The 20,030-nt window shown below is 41.5% G+C and overlaps 1 pseudogene; it reads right to left on the minus strand.

Annotated features, from left to right (window-relative positions):
• Positions 1–18,658: 18,658 nt before the first annotated feature.
• On the minus strand, positions 18,659–19,652 carry LOC101031951 (cytosolic arginine sensor for mTORC1 subunit 1 pseudogene; annotated as a pseudogene).
• Positions 19,653–20,030: the final 378 nt, after the last annotated feature.

Genomic DNA, 20,030 nt, shown 5'->3' on the forward strand with positions numbered 1-20,030 from the left:
AGAGCCTGTTTTTGGTTTCTCTGCTTCCCGGTTCGGACTTTTAATCTGACCTAATTGTAACTGGGATATTTAATGACAAAGATAACGCATAACAGCCTTTTTTCCTTCTAATTTTTAAGTGGTTTCTAACTAAGTAATTTCCTGAAAATTAAAATTATTAAAGTCTAATTTATTAGTTCATCACTCTTAATTTTTTAAGTTTTCTATCATTTGCTAGTAAAATATGTCCAATTGATAGGATATCTGAGGACATATTATCACTCCATCAGTTTATTTCTGTATTACACACTTTCTCTATTCTCTTCTTCAGACCTTCTCCATCACCTCCCCCCACCCGCTGTAACAAATAAAAATGTCTCCAGATATTGCTGAATATTCCCAGGGGCAAGATTTCCCCTGGTTGAGTACAACTGATAGAAATAATGCCCAAATTTCACGAATTTTTTTCAAAGGGGTCTTCATATTCACTTCCCAAACCTTTATTTAACATTGTTCTTTCTGAATAGAGCACTTTCCCCATTTTCTCTACCTGGAGAGAACTCTCAGAAGCTGAGACCAGCCAGACCACAAAGCTTGACCCAGGTTCCAAGACTGATAAATACAATGAGCAGAACAGTTAGGATGGCCTCTGCTTTGGTTCATCCCTCTGACAACATAATTGGCCCTCTTACGCATCAATTTTGGTGTCATCAGATTTGTGCAATTTCCAGGACAGCCGGCCTGACTCTGCTTCCTCCCGCAGCGTCAACTGTCGCCTCTTGCTGCTGCTCTGAGGTCTTGTTAGGTGGTTATTCCGGGTTTACCAAACCCACTGCATCTTCGCCTCAGCCCACTCTCCAACCCTCGTACCCTCACTTAGATTTCAAGCTCCCTGGGGCCAGGAGGTGTATCTTACTCTACTGTTTTAATTACTGATAATTTCTTCCATGGAGTAGAAAATGAATAAATACTTTTCAAATTGTAAAAAAGAAACATGGAATGCCTTACCAACATGTGAGAATGAATCAGAGTACCTTGTGGTCTGCCTTTCACACTTAACGCTGTCTCTCAATCAGTAACACCAGTGGTCACACTGACCTCAAGGACAGAGTTGAGATTCCAGAACAGGTTAGTATGGATTAGTGTTATTTTACCCGATGGTCTGTACTCTCTAGATTCTGGGGACTGTGGTCAATAAACCCCACATAAGCAGATTATTCCTAAGTGGGGTAAGGAAGCATTCATTGTCTAGGCTCCCGATTGTTAGGGGTTTTGAATTCACAGGTGATCCTTCAGAGTCTTCAATGTATTTCTCAGCAAATGTGAATAAAATGTACTGAATTTTATTGAAGTTAAGGCTGTCTCTTTGTACTGGTAATCGCTTCCTGAGAAGTAGTAAGGAAAGCTTTTGATGTTCAAGGGCTCTTTCTGTCTCTTTGTGTCCATCATTCCAGCAACGCGAGCTTTCTGTTAAGGATTTTAAAAAGAGAAAAAAAGGAGAAATTAGCCGCCTGCAAAGAAATGTTTAGAAAATTCCAAATGGCTCAAGCTTGCAGGATTTGATAAAGTATCAGAGCTCTACAAAGTGAATTCTTACACAACTTTTGGTATATATTTTATCATTTTCAAAATCAAAATAGGGTCAAAAAGTTTTTAAAGCACAATTTTAAAAGAAAATCCTTGCTTAGGAGATAATGGAATATAAGTGAGCCTGGGCATAATGACACAGGCATTCTTAATTGCTCAGGCTATGGGAAGTTGATTTTCTTTACTGCTGTCTTCCAATAAATTTTATGTGCTTAGTAATTACTGGTTGAACAGTCAAGCTGCAGGTTTTACCATGAAACAACAGGATAAAGCAAAATAATGAGAACTGCGACAAATTTCATGTATTTTTATGGTTTTGTTTTGATAAATTTCACCAATCTGGCTCATGAAGAGCATTTCCTTTAAAAATTCACTTACCTGCATGATGTTCAGCCTGTAGCAACAATAGAAGGCATCTTTCATTTACTTTATTCAAAATTAAAAACCATAGCTTGCAGGTATTTTTACTGTGATGTGAATACCTTTAGGAAAAAGTTGCAACTGTTACGCTTTTTAGAATTGTTTCACAAATGAGACCTTATTGGAACTATTGACCAAATATTAATGGATGACTGTATGTTTGATTTTGTATTAAGGCAGGTTTTACCAATCGACGAACACTGTTCTAGAGCCTAGAATTTATGATACTGATAAACTCTCTGAGTATTTTTGTTTTATTGAATAATAGAGCAAAGTAAATTTTAGAAAAATATAAGTGATAAACAGTCAGACAACTGTTATTATACAAATCATTCATTTCTGGGGTAACATTAATTGCCGCCAGGATTATGAAAGAGTAGGCTATTACCAAGTGTAGCCGATAAAGCCTGAGTTTTTCTAAAAGCCTACATAAATGGACAGAATACTAATAATAGATAACTCTTGCGCCTAAAGCAAACTATTAAAGGTGTTAAGGTGTAAAAACATTCCACTTTAAAATTCTGCTGGTTAGAGTCAATATTTACTGCTTAAGGGTGTGCATTAGAGCTCCTCTCTGCTGAGGCTGGTAACTAAGCCACCTTTCATATCAAGATGTCTCTTGTAGCTCTCATTCCTTGGCTGCCAGTTTCCATGTGAGGGTAATTTGCTTGTCTTGCTATTTTTGTTTTAGTTTTATTGTAGGTGCTATCAAGATCATTCAACCATTGATGTCACAATTTTTACAGGTGCAAATTGGAAAGTACCATGGGATATCTCTCTTGCCTGTCACTTTGATTTTTTAAAAAGTGAGAAATAGAAATCCCAGTTTCTGGGAAATCAATCACTCATACAGTGCTGCTGTTAACATAAATCTCTAAACCTTCATAGTAGACAATATGGCAATGAGCAGTACATTTTCAAGTGTCTTTTATGCTCACTGAAAATTTGGTAGAAATTAGATACCTAGGAATTTCCTCTGAAAGACTAAATATACAGAAATATCTGGCTATAAAACTTTCACAGCTTATTTATAATAACCTCAAACTGGAAGCAATCTAAATGTCCATCAAAAGAGGACTAGAATAATAATCAACCCCAAATAGAATATAGTGGAATATTTAATGACATGGAATGACTTCTATTGTCTACAAAGGTGAAGAACAAAAGATGCCAAGTCCTTAGTCATTATAAAAATGATGCTTAATCATCTCTTTGGGTCTTGCAGATGAATTGGCGAATAGCTTTGTGACAGACCTTTGGGTCAAGATCGATTCAATGATATGAAACAATTGCATTGAATGGTTGAATAGGGAGAGTTCTCAGGAGACTGTTGTTGGGAGCCTACGCTTTCATCATTTGCATGACAAGGATGTCCCATGAATCAAGTACGGTCTAGAAGGTAATTGAGGTGGAGCTGTGCTGAAGGGACCCTGACCAAGAGTTGAGGGGCACCAGTGGAGAGGTTGTGGGTTGCACCACCAGGGGCAGAGACTGGAAGTGGTGCCTGAAAGGAGTCAGCAGGGGGAGCTGTGGGCAGCCATAGCCGCCATTTTGTGATCTGTTGCGGTTTGCACAAGTTTCAGTTCCTGTTTTCCTGCTGATAAGTTTCAGTTTAATGTTTCCTGCCGAAAAGTTTCAGTTTAATGTTTCCTGTTGACAAGTTTCAGTCTTTGTTCCCCCCCCACCTGATAAGTTTCAGTAATGTTTCAGTGTTTCAGTTTCAGTTTCTCCAACTGAATGTTTCAGTTTCTGTTTCCTGCTGGTAAGTTTCAGTTTTGAAACTTACAAAGGCCAGATTTTTCCAACTGCAAGCTTCCTTTGCCCCGCCTCTCTGCCTGAGCCTATTTAAGCTGTGAGCTTAGCAACAATAAAGGAGACTTGATCAGACTCCTGTCTTGTCTCCATTCTTCGGCCTCCTGCCCATCCATCCCCACTCCCTCCCTTCGAGTTTCTGTTGTTGTCCTGCAGGTCAGGACAGGGAGCCACATTGCTTGTACCTTAAGACATAATTGGGTGTGCAAAATGGGAAATCACCGTGGATCTCTCAATAGAAATCTTTCAGGGATAGAGCTGGTTGTGAACATTCTGTAATATCAGGTTAAATAAGGCCTTTTCTGTTCTTCTTCTCTCTTTCATGCCTTTCTTCCCCCAGGTAGACATACTCAGTAAGCTTCCTTTCCCGTTTGAAGCAGGGCTGACGTGGGGAAGTAGAGAAAATCAGAGTTTTGACTATTGTATGGATGTGGACATCCTAACTTTATTGAAATAATACTGCAGTGGCCAGGGCTGATGTCTAGCTGACATGTACTGGTGTGGTTGCACTGGTTATTAAATTATTAAAATAATTTCATACCGGTTGGTAAACAGCCCTGATCCCAGGCCCCTTGACTGCCTCCCCTAGGGCCTGGAAACCTTGTGGGCACTGCTATTCCTCCTTCCCAGCCCCTCCATACACTTCCTATTCCTGGAGACCAGTGTCCCCGTGGCAAGGCTGGTGTTCCCATGGGCTATACCCAATGTCTCTGATTTCACAGCCAGACTTCCTGGGATTGTCCTTATGTGATCCTTATGGGAACAGTAACTTCCTCAATTGTCACCTTTTTAAAATGTCACCCAAGAGGAAATTAAGAACTGGCTCAAGTTTTACGCAAAGTACTTCCCCAAAATTGACCTCAAAAGCACTTTTTTGTTAGGACATTTTTGAGAAAAAAAAATATTTACTTTATGATTTTATTCTACTTTTTCAATTTCACATTTACAAATGTTTATAATGAAGTTAAAAGGGTGAGACAGAAAACTAGGCAACTCTGTACTGATTTTTGTAATATACTCCATCTCAAAATCTACTATTAGAATTATAAATATTTAAATAGTTAATTGTAACCATTTCTAGAAGATGGTAGCATGGCTAACTTTTAAACTTTTATTTATTAGTATTTCTTAAGTTTTATTAAAAAAACAGTACTCTTTTGACTATTACTGTTTTGAATGAGAGGAATAAAATAATACAAGCAACTAAATGAGATTTTGTATTTTTCCTTCGCATCCCTTGACCTACGTTTAAAATGCAAGCCTCTCATCCACCCTCACAGCTCATATTCCCACCTCCGGCTCTATGCGGTCAGAGTTGGTGCCTCCCAGTGCCTTGGAGTGTCTGACACATTTGCTGTTGGAATCACTTGAAACATTTCACTTAGCCAGGAACTTAGTAAAGTATAAATGATGTTGAAATGTGTCTCCCCAAGGAGGAGGACACAGAGCAGGCTCTCTGAGGGTACTGGAGGAGAGACTAGCCCTATGTACCCACTGCCTCCCCAAGGCTTCCCCAACTTTTGTTTGATGATTTTTCCTCAGTCAGGAGCAGGACGTCACACTCATTCAGACCTTGAACCTGTCTTATTAGATTTATTCCTAGGTATTTTCTTGTTTTTCTGACATTGCAAATAGAATCTTTTCCCTTATTTCAATTTTCTGGTTGATTATTTTCATTGTAAAGGAAAGTTACTTTGTAAAATTTACCTGTTTCTAGCCACATGATAAAATTTACTTATTAGTTTCAGTGGTGACTTTATTATTATTATACTTTAAGTTCTGGGATACATGTGCAGAATGTGCAGTTTTGTTACATAGGTGTACACATGCCATGGTGGTTTGCTGCCCCCACCAACCCGTCATCTACACTAGGTATTTCTCCTAATGCTATCCCTCCCTGAGCCCCCTACCTTCCAACAGGCCCCAGGGTGTGATGCTCCCTTCCCTGTCCATTCATTCTCATTGTTCAACACCCAATTATGAGTGAGAACATGTGGTGTTTGATTTTCTGTTCTTGTGTTAGTTTGCTGAGAATGATGGTTTCCAGCTTCATCCATGTCCCTGCAAAGGACATAAACTCATCCTTTTTTATGGCTGCATGGTATTCCATGGTGTATATGTGCCACATTTTCTTTATCCAGTCTATCATTGATGGGCATTTGGGGTGGTTCCAAGTCTTTGCTATTGTAAACAGTGCTGCAGTGAACATACATGTGCATGTGTCTTTATAGTAGAAGGATTTTTCTGTGAGCGATGAGGACTCAGTTTCGTTCCGCTACATGTGGCTTGCCAGTTTACCCAGCATTATTTATTGAATAGAGTGTCCTTTACCCAATTTATGTTTCTGTTTTCTTTGCTGAAGATCAGTTGGCTGTAAGTATTTTGGCTTTATTTCTGGGTTATCTATTCTGTTCCACTGGTTTATGTGCCTACTTTTATACCAGTACTATGCTGTTTTGGTGACTTTAGCCTTGTAGTATCATTTGAATTTGGGTAATATGATGCCTCCAGATTTGTTTTTTCTTAGTATTGGTTTGGCTACGCAGACTCTTTTTAGGTTTCATATGAATTTTAGGATTTTTTTTTCTAGTTCTGTAAAGAATGGTGATGGTATTTTGTTGGGAATTGCATTGAATCTGTTGATTGCTTTGGACAGTATGGTTATTTTCGCAATATTTATTCGACCCATCCAGGAGCATGGGATATGTTTTCAGTGGTTTGTGTCATCTGTGAATCTTTCAGCAATGTTTGTAGTTTTCCTTGTCGAGATCTTTCACTTCCCTGGTTAAATATATTCTTAAGTATTTTGTTTTATTCTTTGCAGGTGTAGAAGGGATTGAATTCTTAATTTGATTCTCAGCTTGGTAACTGTTGGTGCATAGCAGTGTTAACTGATTTATGTACATTTATTTTGTATCCTGAGACTTTATTGAATTCATTTATTAGGTCTGGAGGCTTTTTGGATAAATCTTTTATAGACGTCATCAGTGAGCAGCAACAGTTTGACTTTCTCTTTCCCAATTTGGATGCCCTTTATTCCTTTCTCTTGGCTAATTGCTCCGGCCAGCACTTCCAATACCATGTTAAGTGGAAGCAGTAAAAGTAGGCATCCCTGTCTCGTTCCAGTTCTCAGGGGAAATACTTTCAACTTTTCCCTATTCAGTATGATGCTGGCTGTGGGTGCACCATATATGGCTTTTATTACTTTAAGATATGTCCCTTTGGCCGGGCGCGGTGGCTCAAGCCTGTCATCCCAGCACTCTAGGAGGCCGAGGCGGGTGGATCACGAGGTCAAGAGATCGAGACCATCCTGGTCAACATGGTGAAACCCCGTCTCTACTAAACATACAAAAAATTAGCTGGGCATGGCGGCGTGTGCCTGTAATCCCAGCTACTCGGGAGGCTGAGGCAGGAGAATTGCCTGAACCCAGGAGGCGGAGGTTGCGGTGAGCTGAGATGGCGCCATTGCACTCCAGCCTGGGTAACAAGAGTGAAACTCCATCCCAAAAAAAAAAAAAAAAAAAAAAAAAAAAAAAAAAAAAGATATGTCCCTTCTATGCCTATTTTGTTGAAGGTTTTTATTATAAAGGGACGCTGGGTTTATATATAATAATAAAAGGATTAAGCCAACAGGAAGATATTATAATCTTAAATCTATATGCACCTAACACTGGAACTCCTAAATTTATAAAATAATTACTACTAGAACTAAGAAATGAGATAGACAGTAGCATGAGTATAGAGGGGGTGCTTCAATACTCTAATGACAGCACTAGACAGGTCATCAAGACAGAAAGTCAACAGAGAAATAATGGACTTAAACTATACCCTAGAACAAATGGACTTAACAGATATTTGCAGAACATTCTTCCCAAGAAGTGCAGGATATACATTTTTTTCATCAGCACCTGGAATATTTTCCATGATAGACCTATGATAGGTCACAAAATAAATCTCAACAAATTTAAGAAAGTTGAAAACATATCAAGTATTTTCTCAGACCATAATGGAATAAAACTGAAAATAACTCCAAAAAGAACACTTGAAAGTATACAGATACATGGAATTAAATAATCTGTTCTTGAATGGTTTGGTGTAACAATGAAATCAAGATAGAAATTAAAAATTCTTTGAAATGAATGAGAACAGTGGCACAACTTATCAAAACTTCTGGGATACAGCAAAGTGGTGCTACGAGGAAAGTTTATAGCACTAAATGCCTATGTCAAAAAGTCTGAAAGAGCGCAAATAGAAAACCTAATATCATACCTCAAGGAACTAGAGAAACAAGAACAAACAAAACCCAAATGCAGTAGAATAAAAGAAATAACAAAGATCGGAGCAGACCTAAATGAAATTGAAACAAGAAATACAAAAGATAAATGAAACAAAAGCTGTTTCTTTGAAAAGATAAAAAAAAGTGATAAATCATTAGTGAAATTAACCAAGAAAAGATTCATATAAGCTCAATTAGAAATGAAACTGGAGATAGTACAACTGATATCACAGAAATACAAAGATAATTCAAGGCTACTAAGAACACCTTTACATGCACAGACAAGAAAATCTAGAGGAGATGAATAAATTCCTGGAAATATACAACCCTCCTAGAGATTAAATCAGAAAGAAATGGAAACCCTGAACAGACCAATAACAAGCAGGAAAATTGAATCAGTGATTTTTAAAAATTGCCAGCAGGCCGGGCACTGTGGCTCACACCTGTAATACTAGCACTTTGGGAGGCCAAGGTGGGTGGATCACCTGAGGTCAGGAGTTCAAGACCAGCTTGGCCATATGGTGAAACCCCACCTTTAAAAAAAAAATTGCCAACAAAAAAGGAGTCCCAGACCAGATGGATTAATAGCTGAAATCTATCAGACATTCAAAAAAGAATTGATATCAATCCTACTGAAACTATTCCAAAAGATAGAGAAAGAGGGAATCCTCCATTAATTCGCCTATGAGGCTAGTATTACCTTAATACCCAAAGCAGGAAAGGACATAACAAAACAAACAAACTGCAGACCAATATCCCTGAACATAGATGCAAAAATCCCCAACAAAATACTAGCTAACTGAATCCAACAGCATATGAAAAAGACAATACATCATGATCAAGTGAATTTTATATTAGGGATGCAAGTGATGGGGTCAGCACTTGCAGGGGGCTGTCCTGCAGACCCCGACTCAATGACAGGTGAGTAAAGTACACTGACACACAGATACTAAGTTTTGTCAGTTCGACTGAGGATCCGTGACTGCTTACAGACTCCTTGGAGAGTGCTATAAACAGATAGCAGCCACCAGCCCTTACCAGCCAGTGAGACTTACATTTATTTAGTAAAGTTTAATTGACAAAGGCTTGAGTCAACACTGCTAGAGGTTAAAGATCAAAGGGCAGGTTCTGATGCCTAAAGCAAACACCACTAGTGGGTAATATCCCTGGTCAACCTCCTCCCAAGAGGGCCATCTGGCTCAAAGGTTAGTTTTAAGACCACATGAGTAAATAGGTTAGTTAGGTAAACTCTTCACATCCTTTTGTCTTTGTGCCTTAATCTCTCTGGTTCCTGCAAAGAGACTCTGGCAGCCTACCACCAAGAATTATAGAAAAAATCTTTAGGCCTTCCAAAAGGGTTTGAGACTACATTCTATAACTCTAATATTTTTCCCTTAATATTTCTGCCACCATCTTGAGTGAATTTCCACATGCAAAGATGGTTTAATATGAAACAAAAGTGGTACATCACATTAACATAATTAAAGAAAAACTATATGATCATATCAATAGGTGTGAATCCCTCTTTAAATGTTTGGAGTCCTATCATGACACATAAGAACATGTGTGTCATGATAAGACTCCACATACAGGAGTAAAGGAGAAGTGTGAGTTGATCAGTGAAATGAAGACAAAAGGGTGAATGTCAGAACCTGAAGTTGAAGGTCAAGACTGATATCAGGAAGCAAGTGGAAAGAACACACTCTCTTGGTGGAGGCATGTGCGGAGGCTTTGATGGGTAACCAGGAGGTTTTAGAACAGTTCTCTGAGCAGTATGGAGTATGTATGGAGCATCTGCACTGAGGAACAATGAGCCATGTGTCCAGGAACTGGAGGATATGTGGGGTGGAGAGGAATTCGGTGGCAGAGTTGAAAGTCAGGCAAGGAGGTGACATTTGTGGGAGTGACCATGAGGGAGCCACTGTGTCTTCTGACATGGGGAGCAAGAAGCTAACAGCCATGTTTGGGAGACAGAGACAACGTTGAAGGGAATGGTCTGCATTCATCATGCCTATGACATGTCATAATTTTTTAACCATATAATGACTTTTTAAGAATATCAGTGAGATGCCAGGGGCGGTGGCTCACGCCTGTAATCTCAGCACTTTGGGATGCCCTGGCAGGTGGATCACAAGGTCAGGAGTTTGAGACCAGCCTGGTCAACATAGTGAAACCCCTCTCTACTAAAAATACAAAAATTAGCCAGTGCAGTGGCACACGTGTGTAATCCCAGCTACTCAGGAGACTGAGAAAGGAAAATTGCTTGAACCTGGGAGGTGGAGGTTGCAGTGGGCCGAGATCGTGCCATTGCTCTCCAGCCTGGGTGACAGAGTGAGACTCCATCTCAAAAAAAAAAAAAAAAAAAAAAGAATATCAATGAAAAAATATTTGCCAAGTACCTTGAGAACTTTAGATCATTACTACAAAATGTGATTTTTGGTGTGCTTTTGGAGACTGTGTGTTGCCATTTGGGATTTTAAAAGTTCTAATCTGCATGTGACTTTCATTGATGTATTGCAACAATATTTTAAAGGTAGAACTCACATTTATATTACACACTTTGTAGGGTAAATATTTCCTGGTATTTTTGTTTGTATTTTGAGGGGGTTGTTTCATTTCTACATTTCATTCATTTGCTGGACAGTTCTGTATTCACAGAAATGCTGGTTATTTCTTTTTGTGAGCACTTTAAGCCAATTAAAATCTGTTCGAGTGTATTTGTATATTTTATAAAAATAGAAAATAGCTCCACTGTCTGGGCTGATATATTTTTACCCTCTGGTTTTGGAAGTGAAGAAACAGGAAGAAAAACCAGAAAACAGAATGAGAGAAAGTTGGTTAAGACAAGCTATGAGAGTTTTTAATTTTTGATAGATAAATTGAATTCAGTCTTGGAACTATCTCTTTAAGGACCTCCAAACAAACTAGGAATGGCCTGGTGAATAATTCTCTACTGGGTTTTCATTTATGCTATGCTTGGTATTACTAATAATTTGTGCTAGCGTATTGATTTATGTATGGTTTATTTTCTCTGCGACAAAAGACGCAAATTTGAAAAATGACAGTTAATAATTAGAGATGTGTATTGTATCTGGGAACACTGCAAAACTCTCTGGCCCAAATAAGAAGCAAGCCTTTTTGTCTGATTATTGTTAGCACGATGTGCAGACCCATTCATCTAACTAGATCCAGCCTTTTGGCTTAGCTCCATATCAATGATGTTTGCTTTATCAGAAGTAAATGAAAGATCGAAAAAAAGGAAAAGAGGTAGAGTGGCACAGAATAAAGATTAATGCATTATGATTCTCTTATTTTTTAGAGGGGACATGATAAACATTCTAATAATTTAAATTGATTAAGATCAATACAAATGCATCACCAAAAAACATACAAAGGAAGAAACAGAGTAGAGCTGGACAGGAATTCACATTTTCCCAGGAGTAGTGCCACGTGTGGGTTTTGTTGGGTTACATTTTGCAGTACGTTTGCTGAGGTCTATTTTTGTGATCTGTGAGTATGCACTGTGGTGGTGGTAGTGAAATACATCAGTGGGGATTTTCCCACAAAGCCCTTGATCTGTGCGGGGTGTATCACAGCTGCACAGTAAATACTGATGATTGATTTCATTAAGAAAGAAAAATCTGATGAGAAAGCGAACTGATAAATATTTTCTCTGTGTATGTGTGGTAGACAGAATTCATGAAGTGACTCCACGATTTCACATCTGAATCCCCCAGAGCCTGTGAGCACAGGGAATCCCTTGACTATGTTGTATCATATGGCATAGCTGACCATAGAGTCAGGAGACTATTGGTGGGCCTAATCTGATCACACAATTTAAAAGCAGAGAGTTATCTTTGACTGGTAGGAGAAGTCAGAGAGATTCAGAGTGTGAGAATGATGCAGTGGGTACCGCTGTTCAGAAATGGAGGGAGCCAAGACAGCAGGAATGAGGGTGGCCTGAAGGGTAAGCCAGGCCCTGGCTGGCAGCCAAGGATACCAGGACCTCAGTCCTCCAATGCCAGGAACTTAATTCTGCCAATAGCAGGAATAAGCTTGGAAGAGGAGCCGGGGTCTAGGGAAGAACACATTAACTTACATCTTTATTTCAGCCTTGTGAGACTCTGAGCAGGCAGTCCAGCCACCTCATCTGGAATTCTTGCCATTATCACACAGATATGCGAAATACCAAAACCCTGTGTTCGCTTCTGTATTGAATAAACTGAAAAAACTTCTCATCTTTGCTTTCCTTCTCCAGTTTCCTCTCCCTACCCCTACAGTATCATTGTCTATGGAAGACATACTAAATTCTCTTTAAAACAACATTGCTTTGAAATGTAAAAAACAGCGAACGTCAACTTTTTTTTTTTTTTTAACAATAAGAAGTGCTATAACAGAGAGTTTTTTAAAAAAGTGATATTATCCTGCTTAGCTCACAAAAACGTTTTAGTTATTTGGGCTGTTAAATTTTGCCTGTCACATTCAGTAAATCAATTAGGTTCTTAAGAAATCCCCTGCAGATAGGTTGAAGAGGTCATAACCCAGAAGGAAATAAGCCTTTACTCCTAAGATCGTCAGTGCTTCTGATGAGAAAAGTGGCTGACAGAGAAGGTGGGAAGATCGGCCTTACCTCATGGGGTGGCTCTGCCGTTCTCGCCCATCCTGATGGTTTTGGATAGCAAGGAAAGCGTATTCCATTTCTTTGGCTCCTTCTTTTAAAAAAGCAGCGGAAGCTTGTAATCAAAGACAGTCATGTTGGGGTTCAGTAAGACTCACCCCATTGCATTCATCACACTCACCAACCAAAGGGAGGAGGCCTCTTCCTGAGTCTCCTGCTTGAGGAACATGGCTGGAAAAGTAGGGAGAATGGAAGTTGATGCCAAAGAGAGAGAGAGAGAGAGAGAGAGAGAGAGAGAGAGAGAGAGAGAGAGAGAGAGAGAGAGAAATGCTTCTTTGTTCTTTGGTGCACCTAAATAATCAATTTAATCTGTGCATGTAAGTGTGGAAAGCATTTGCCCATTTTTAAATTCTGTAGTTAATTCAGGAGCCTCCAGAACAGGCTTATGGTTTGGAGCACCCTTACATGATGACAAGAGTATCCTTTATTTGCAAGTGTCTTCCTACTTCACCAATTACTTTCTCATGGGAGTCGCTTGTTTCTCACCCACAAAATTGTTAGAGGTTTTTGCTAGCTTTTCATTCTTGAGATTAGAAGAGGCTTTAATGCTGGGCGTGGTGGCTCAAGCCTGTAATCCCAGCACTTTGGGAGGCCGAGGCGGGTGGATCACGAGGTCGAGAGATCAAGACCATCCTGGTCAACATGGTGAAACCCCGTCTCTACTAAAAATACAAAAAACTAGCTGGGCATGGTGGCGCGTGCCTGTAATCCCAGCTACTCAGGAGGCTGAGGCGGGAGAATTGCCTGAGCCCAGGAGGTGGAGGTTGCGGTGAGCCGAGATCGCGCCATTGCACTCCAGCCTGGGCGAATTTTTTTTTTTTTTTTTTTTTTGAGACGGAGTTTCGCTCTTGTTGCCCAGGCTGGAGTGCAATGGCGCGATCTCGGCTCACCGCAACCTCCGCCTCCTGGGCTCAGGCAATTCTCCCGCCTCAGCCTCCTGAGTAGCTGGGATTACAGGCACACGCCACCATGCCCAGCTAGTTTTTTGTATTTTTAGTAGAGACGGGGTTTCACCATGTTGACCAGGATGGTCTCGATCTCTCGACCTCGTGATCCACCCGCCTCGGCCTCCCAAAGTGCTGGGATTACAGGCTTGAGCCACCGCGCCCGGCCAGAGGCTTTAATGTGTTGGAAGCACAACTGCATTTTTGATTCATGAACTTCCTATTCAGTGTCCAGCCTCTTCCAGAGCACATCTAACAATGGAGAGTTCCCTGCCTTTTGTAACTCTGGAGAGTTCAAGTTAATCCATTAATTGTTTGGTAGAAAATATAGCCTTTTAAAAATATTTTCTTACTTTGCATTTTATCTTTTAACTGTCTTCACCAAAGATGGAAAATGGCACCAACCTAAATAATCTCTGTTAGAGTTCAGGACCATCATCTCCCAAGGCCTGGAGTGTCTGGTTCCCTCTAGCCAACGTGCAACAATATTTCAAACAGGGATTGTTTGAGGTTGACAGTAACTGTATGCAAAATTGTCTTCCTAAATATATAGAGTCGTTTTAGAAATAAATGCCTACATCTTCTTTGAGTAACTGGGCCAAATGATGAAATCACCCTAAGTATTCTGCCTCACCTTCCAAAGGTACTTTACAAAGTTTGGGATTAATGTTGAAATGGGAAATCAACTTGTGTTCGATGCAAAAAAGCAGAGCTCACTGCCTGAAAATGTGACGTGTGAGGCTACTCAGTGGTTGTAAAAAGTAAAATAAAATAGAAAAGATCAATGAAGGTGAGCTGAGAAGGGGCAGTGCCCAGGCAGCTCTGCTGTGGAAACTTTAGAATCAGGGTCATGGGAATGAGGACGGAAAATGACTTGGGTATATGCCACGGAGGGAATCCTGATTTTGGAAAATTATTTCATTGCTTTTTGCATTTGACTGTTTATACTCAAGAATAAAATAGTCACCTCAAGAGCGTTAGGGAAGCGGGAGCCTAGGAGAGCCAGCGTGACACCATTTTAACATCAACTCCGTCTTAAAGCTAGCAGGGTACATTCCTTGCCAGTAATGACTCATGGTCCCTAATGTGTTTACAGCTAAGGAAAGAGCTTGGTAATGCCTGCAAGGACAAACTCCAACAACAGACAGTCCAGATGTCCCAATACCATAACAATATATGCTTTCAAGATAATTATAGTTATGCTTTGATTTACTCACTAAAATGTCAAGGATAGTTTTCTTTAAGTCAATAGAATAGTAAATTTCATCATTCTGTCAGCCCACCCGCACATACATACAGCTTAGTTTTTTCTTTTCTTTTTTTTTTTTGAGACGTAGTTTCGCTCTTGTTACCCAGGCTGGAGTGCAATGGCGCGATCTCGGCTCACCGCAACCTCCGCCTCCTGGGTTCAGGCAATTCTCCTGCCTCAGCCTCCTGAGTAGCTTGGATTACAGGCATATGCCACCATGCCCAGCTAATGTTTTGTATTTTTAGTAGAGACGGGGTTTCACCATGTTGACCAGGATGGTCTCGATCTCTTGACCTCGTGATCCACCCACCTCGGCCTCCCAAAGTGCTGGGATTACAGGCTTGAGCCACCGCGCCCGGCTAGTTTTTTCTTTACATAGACAAGACATCTATATAAGAAAAACTTAGAAGACGGGGCATTCCTTTTCTTGCTTTCTGAGGATAACTTACTCTCCTTACTGTAACTGAGAGGCTTTCAATAAACTCTCTCTTCCCACTTCACTCTGCAACTCACCTTGAATTCTTTCCTGTGCAAGATCCAAGAACTCGCTCTTGGGGTTTGTATCAAGATTCCTTTTATAGTAGAAAAGAGGATACAAAAATTTAGCTACAACAAAAATAGATATGGGTTATTTTTCCTAAAAACGAATCCACTTGTCTGTTGCCATTGACTTATCAGACTCTTGGAGGAATGGATCCGATGTCAAATGTCACACAAGCCTCAGGATCTCACATTTTGGAAGCTGGTTCTCTTTGGAATACAGAATTTTAAAAGGCTTGAAGCAGTACTCTTGAGTAATATGGAGAGTAGATGGATAATGGACGGTAGATAGAATGATTTAGGTTTGTGCCATTTCTCATCTTTCTTGCAGACAGTTAAAAGATAAAATGGAAAGTGAGAAAATATTTTCAAAATAATTACTCTGTTTATATTCACACTATAACATTTTCACAGTAATTGCTCTTTTTATATTCCAGTGGAAAAGTTGGGAGTGTGGAAAAAGGCCTTGCCCCAACTCCTGACAAGGAAGCAATGGCAACCTGTTAACACACCTTTAATTTTAGGCATTTCTTAAAGTTTGTTTTCACCTTTCTAAACTCCTGCTTCCCCATGGGAATGGGAGTGATTACTCATTTGTTTATGCAAATCTCATTCTTGTATCCAGTTAGCACCTCCGCGAGTCTTGGTTGCTCCTAGTTAACCAGCTTCTCCAGGTGCAACTGTTTCCCTTCTGTCCATTCAGCATCCACAGTGGGTCTTTGGCACTGCCTGATGCTCCGGCAGTTCATTGCGGCAATGAATGATCCTACGAGATGGATAGTGGGAGCAGGCCAGCGGCCCGGGCCAGATACAGTCAGGGTCAGATGACCACCTGATGGGGAGGATCTTCATCCAGAGACCATGCTCAGTGTTTGGGGGCTTCTTCCTCCTTTTTAATTCCTGTATTTAGTCTGGGTTCAGTCATTAGGTGTTTCTTTCATAGAGGAACTTTCAGTAATTGTATAATGGTAAGCTTTGTTTTAGGGTTCATGAAAATGGCATATATGCTGAAGTGGCCTAGGCAATCAGGATTTTTAGGGCTTATTGTCACAGAGACCTGGTAATTCCCCAGCCAGGGCTGAAAATCCCCAGGGCAGGTTACATCATATTGCTAAGTGACGCACAGTGAAGGCCTATGAGACGTTCGAGTGGGGCTTATGGCTGTCTTTAATCTTATAGGCACGGTATGTTTCTTATTGCACATTCTTGCAGTAATCTAATCTTCTCATACAACAATCAGGTCAGATCACCGTTCGGGCTTTGTTGTGATGACTGCTCACCTGCTACTTGAAGTTGAGCGGTGTGTGGTGCTATGATTACTCTTCCTTGCAAGAATAGCATTTTCTTTCTTTTGGGTTAGTGATTGTTTGTTTGGGGGGCTACACTTTATATATTATTATTAATATTTAGACCAAATTTTTCTTAACCTGGGTTTTCTCTAAAAACAGAGCTTAGTACAAAGGTATGTAGGCATTTAATTTTATTCGGGAAGTGACTGCAGGAAACAGTGATGTGAGGGCCTGGGGAACGTGGCAGACAGAAGGAAAAGCCAATTAAAAAATATAGAGAGGCTCACGTCTGCAGATAGGGCTCAATACAGCTGGAACTGCTTGAGGAACTACCTGAAATGCATCCTCTTGATGGCTACTATTCTCCAACAGAAGTAGTTGTTTTGTTTCTTTGGAGTTAATGCCTCTCCACTCCCGGGTTATGTAGACCTGAGTGCTGTGAACTGAGAAAGTTCAGTAAGGCTCATTGCAGAAAGCATTCAGGGCAGTGCGGCCATGGCTGAGGTCAAAGGCGTTGAGAGGACAGGAGACGGGGCACAAGTAGGGGAACGGCAGTTACCTAGAGCTGGGAAGGGGACCTGGTAATGTGACCCCTGACAATGTCCTTCACACAGTCCTTTCAGGTGTACCTAATAATGCCATCAATTTCTGAACTTTGGGAGTGGGACCATTTGGTATAACTCAAACCTCTTCTACATGTCATATAAACTACGAAGTCAACAGCACAAATCCATCTTTTTTTTTTTACAGATCTCCAAGTTCCTGTTTTCCCTTCTTTTATCCTTATGGGTTTATTATATTTTTTTTTCCAAAGACAATCCCTTATCATCATTTTATTGGCATTTCAGGAGTAAATAGAATGAAAGGCATGCATCCTATCTGCTCATATACTCTAGTGGGTTTTAAACCTTTTTAGAGAAAAGAACTTCTGTGGTATATGCCTCTTAACATAGATCTTACATGAATAGGCCAAAAACTCAGTTTTGTCAAGCTAACAATTGAATTTTAACCAACAAAACCAGCCAGCTTGCTATAGAATTATTTTAATAAGGCATACACTATATGCTTTTCATTTCTGTATATTTTTATACATTTGCAGATATCATACATGGAATTTTATATTCTTCCTATTCAGTTAACATTCTGTGTATTTCTTCTCTTTTCTATATGATTTAAAAAACATTATTCTCCACCCCTCTTCTATCCTATTTTTAGTTTTTACATCAGCTCTCCCCTCCCGCTTCTGTCTGCATTGTCCTTTATACCACACTATGCCTTTGCCTACTCGAAGCTTAGCTTATTAGTGAAAATATGTGGCTTTTGTTTTCTATTCTGAGTTACTTTACAAGTCTTGTAATTCTTTTTTTTTTTTTCACTATAAAGTCCTTTATTAACAAGGCAATAAAAACAGAAGAGGGAGAGATGTCAAAATACTTTTCCTGGAGGCCCCAGGAGGGAGAGGCACTGTCAGGACTCACCTGGCCAAAGAAGGCGACCCCACCAGAGGCAGAATGGAGGTCAGGGCCCTGTCCAGGGGGACAGCTGGCCCAGGAAGGCTGGGGGAAATGGCTCGGGCCTCAGGCAGGGACTGTGCAAACCCTGAAGCCGTGCAGGGAGTGATGGGTTGGGGGCTTAAGTCTGGAGCACCATGTTCCCCTTCCTGGCAGACCTAATCAGGCGAGCAGCTGCCCACTCCACCAGCGAGTACACACAGGTGTCCACGTAAGAGCCGATGCCTGCACACAGCTTACATACAGAGAGCAGAACGAGGGTTCCCTGGCAGGAATAGGGGCTCATTCCAGAGCTTAAAGAAATAGCTTAGAGGAGTCTTTGGAAGCCTGGATCCAGGGGAGAACAGGGAGGCTGCTCTGTTCCCCACCAGTCTCAGGGAGCCAGGCGTTCCTGCCGCCGCTGGAGGACCTCGATGGCGCTGCTGATACCATCCTCGGGCACCAGGGCATGGTCGAAGTTGAAGGTGCTGATGTAGTAGGCGGAGATGTCAGCAGCAGCCAGGGGAACCGCGATCTGTGCCACGATGCCCCATTCATCCAAACCCAGGGGCTGTCCACCGATGAGCACCGTCTTCCACAGCTCCCCTGAGGAGCTGGTCAGCGGGAGGTCACTGGGGAACTGTTTCTGTGTCTCAGCATCCATGACAATGGAGATAGAGCCCTCGATGAGGGGGAAGGCAAAGAACTTGATGGAGCTGGATTCAGGACCGCTAGAGGCTGCCTCCTTGGGAGTGCTGTGCCAATAGAAGAGGACATCTGTGAGGGTGGTGACGATGGCTGGCAGCGTCTCAGGGTCCAGTGTGAGGACACAGAAGCGGTTCTGTGGGCTCTGGATGGGATGCACCGTGGGGCTGGGTCCATGCTGAGTGCCGGGAAAGTCGTTGCTGGACTGGTCCCTGGCCACAGGCAGGGGCTCTCCGCCCACTTCCCGGTAAATGTCAAACTCCTGGGCTAGCGGGTGGATCACCACGGACAGGTCCCGCTCCCGCACCAGTATGAAGTCAGTCTGGTAAGTGGACAGCATTAGCACAGACACGTGGTGCTCCGCCAGTGGTTCGATGACCGAGAGGGCGATCTTGGTGACCCCGGCAGCCTGCCCTGCTGCACCGCTGTGAGACGACACGTTCAGCACCAGCCACGTGGCCTCAGCTACTTGCAGGAACTCAGATGGGGGCAGCTCTTTAAAGCCCTCCTCGTCCACCATCAGCGTGTAATCCTCAGGGGTCTCCGTCAGGCTGAAGAACTTGCACCTGCTGCGGCGGGGCAGGAAGAGCAGCCTGATGAGGGGGTGGGTGGGTGTAGAGCCGGAGACCCGGACGGGCGATGCTCAGCACCCGCCCCCGGTGCTCTAGGATATGCAGCTCCATCGCCGCCTGCGCGGACCCGACCCCGCCGCCAACTAGACCCAGGCCGCGAGGGAGGCGATTCTTTTGTTAAATTACCGCTTAGTATTTTATTCTTTTTGACATCATTCGAAATGGAATTGTACATATATGTTTTACTTCAGTAGCATTAGGGGTAGAAGAGGCTTTTGGTTACATGGATGAACTGTGTATTGGTGAAGTCTGAGGTTTTAGTGCACCCACCCCCTGAGGAGTGTCCATTGTACCCAATATGTAGTTTTTCATCCCTTCCCCTTTTGAGCTTCCAATGTTCATTTTACCATTCTGTATGCTTTTGCCTACCCATAGCTTAGCTTATAAGTGAGAACATACGGTATTTGGTTTTCCATTCCTAAGTTACTT

Source organism: Saimiri boliviensis, chromosome 2, assembly GCF_048565385.1.
Source record: "Saimiri boliviensis isolate mSaiBol1 chromosome 2, mSaiBol1.pri, whole genome shotgun sequence".
NCBI classification, from domain to species: domain Eukaryota; kingdom Metazoa; phylum Chordata; class Mammalia; order Primates; family Cebidae; genus Saimiri; species Saimiri boliviensis.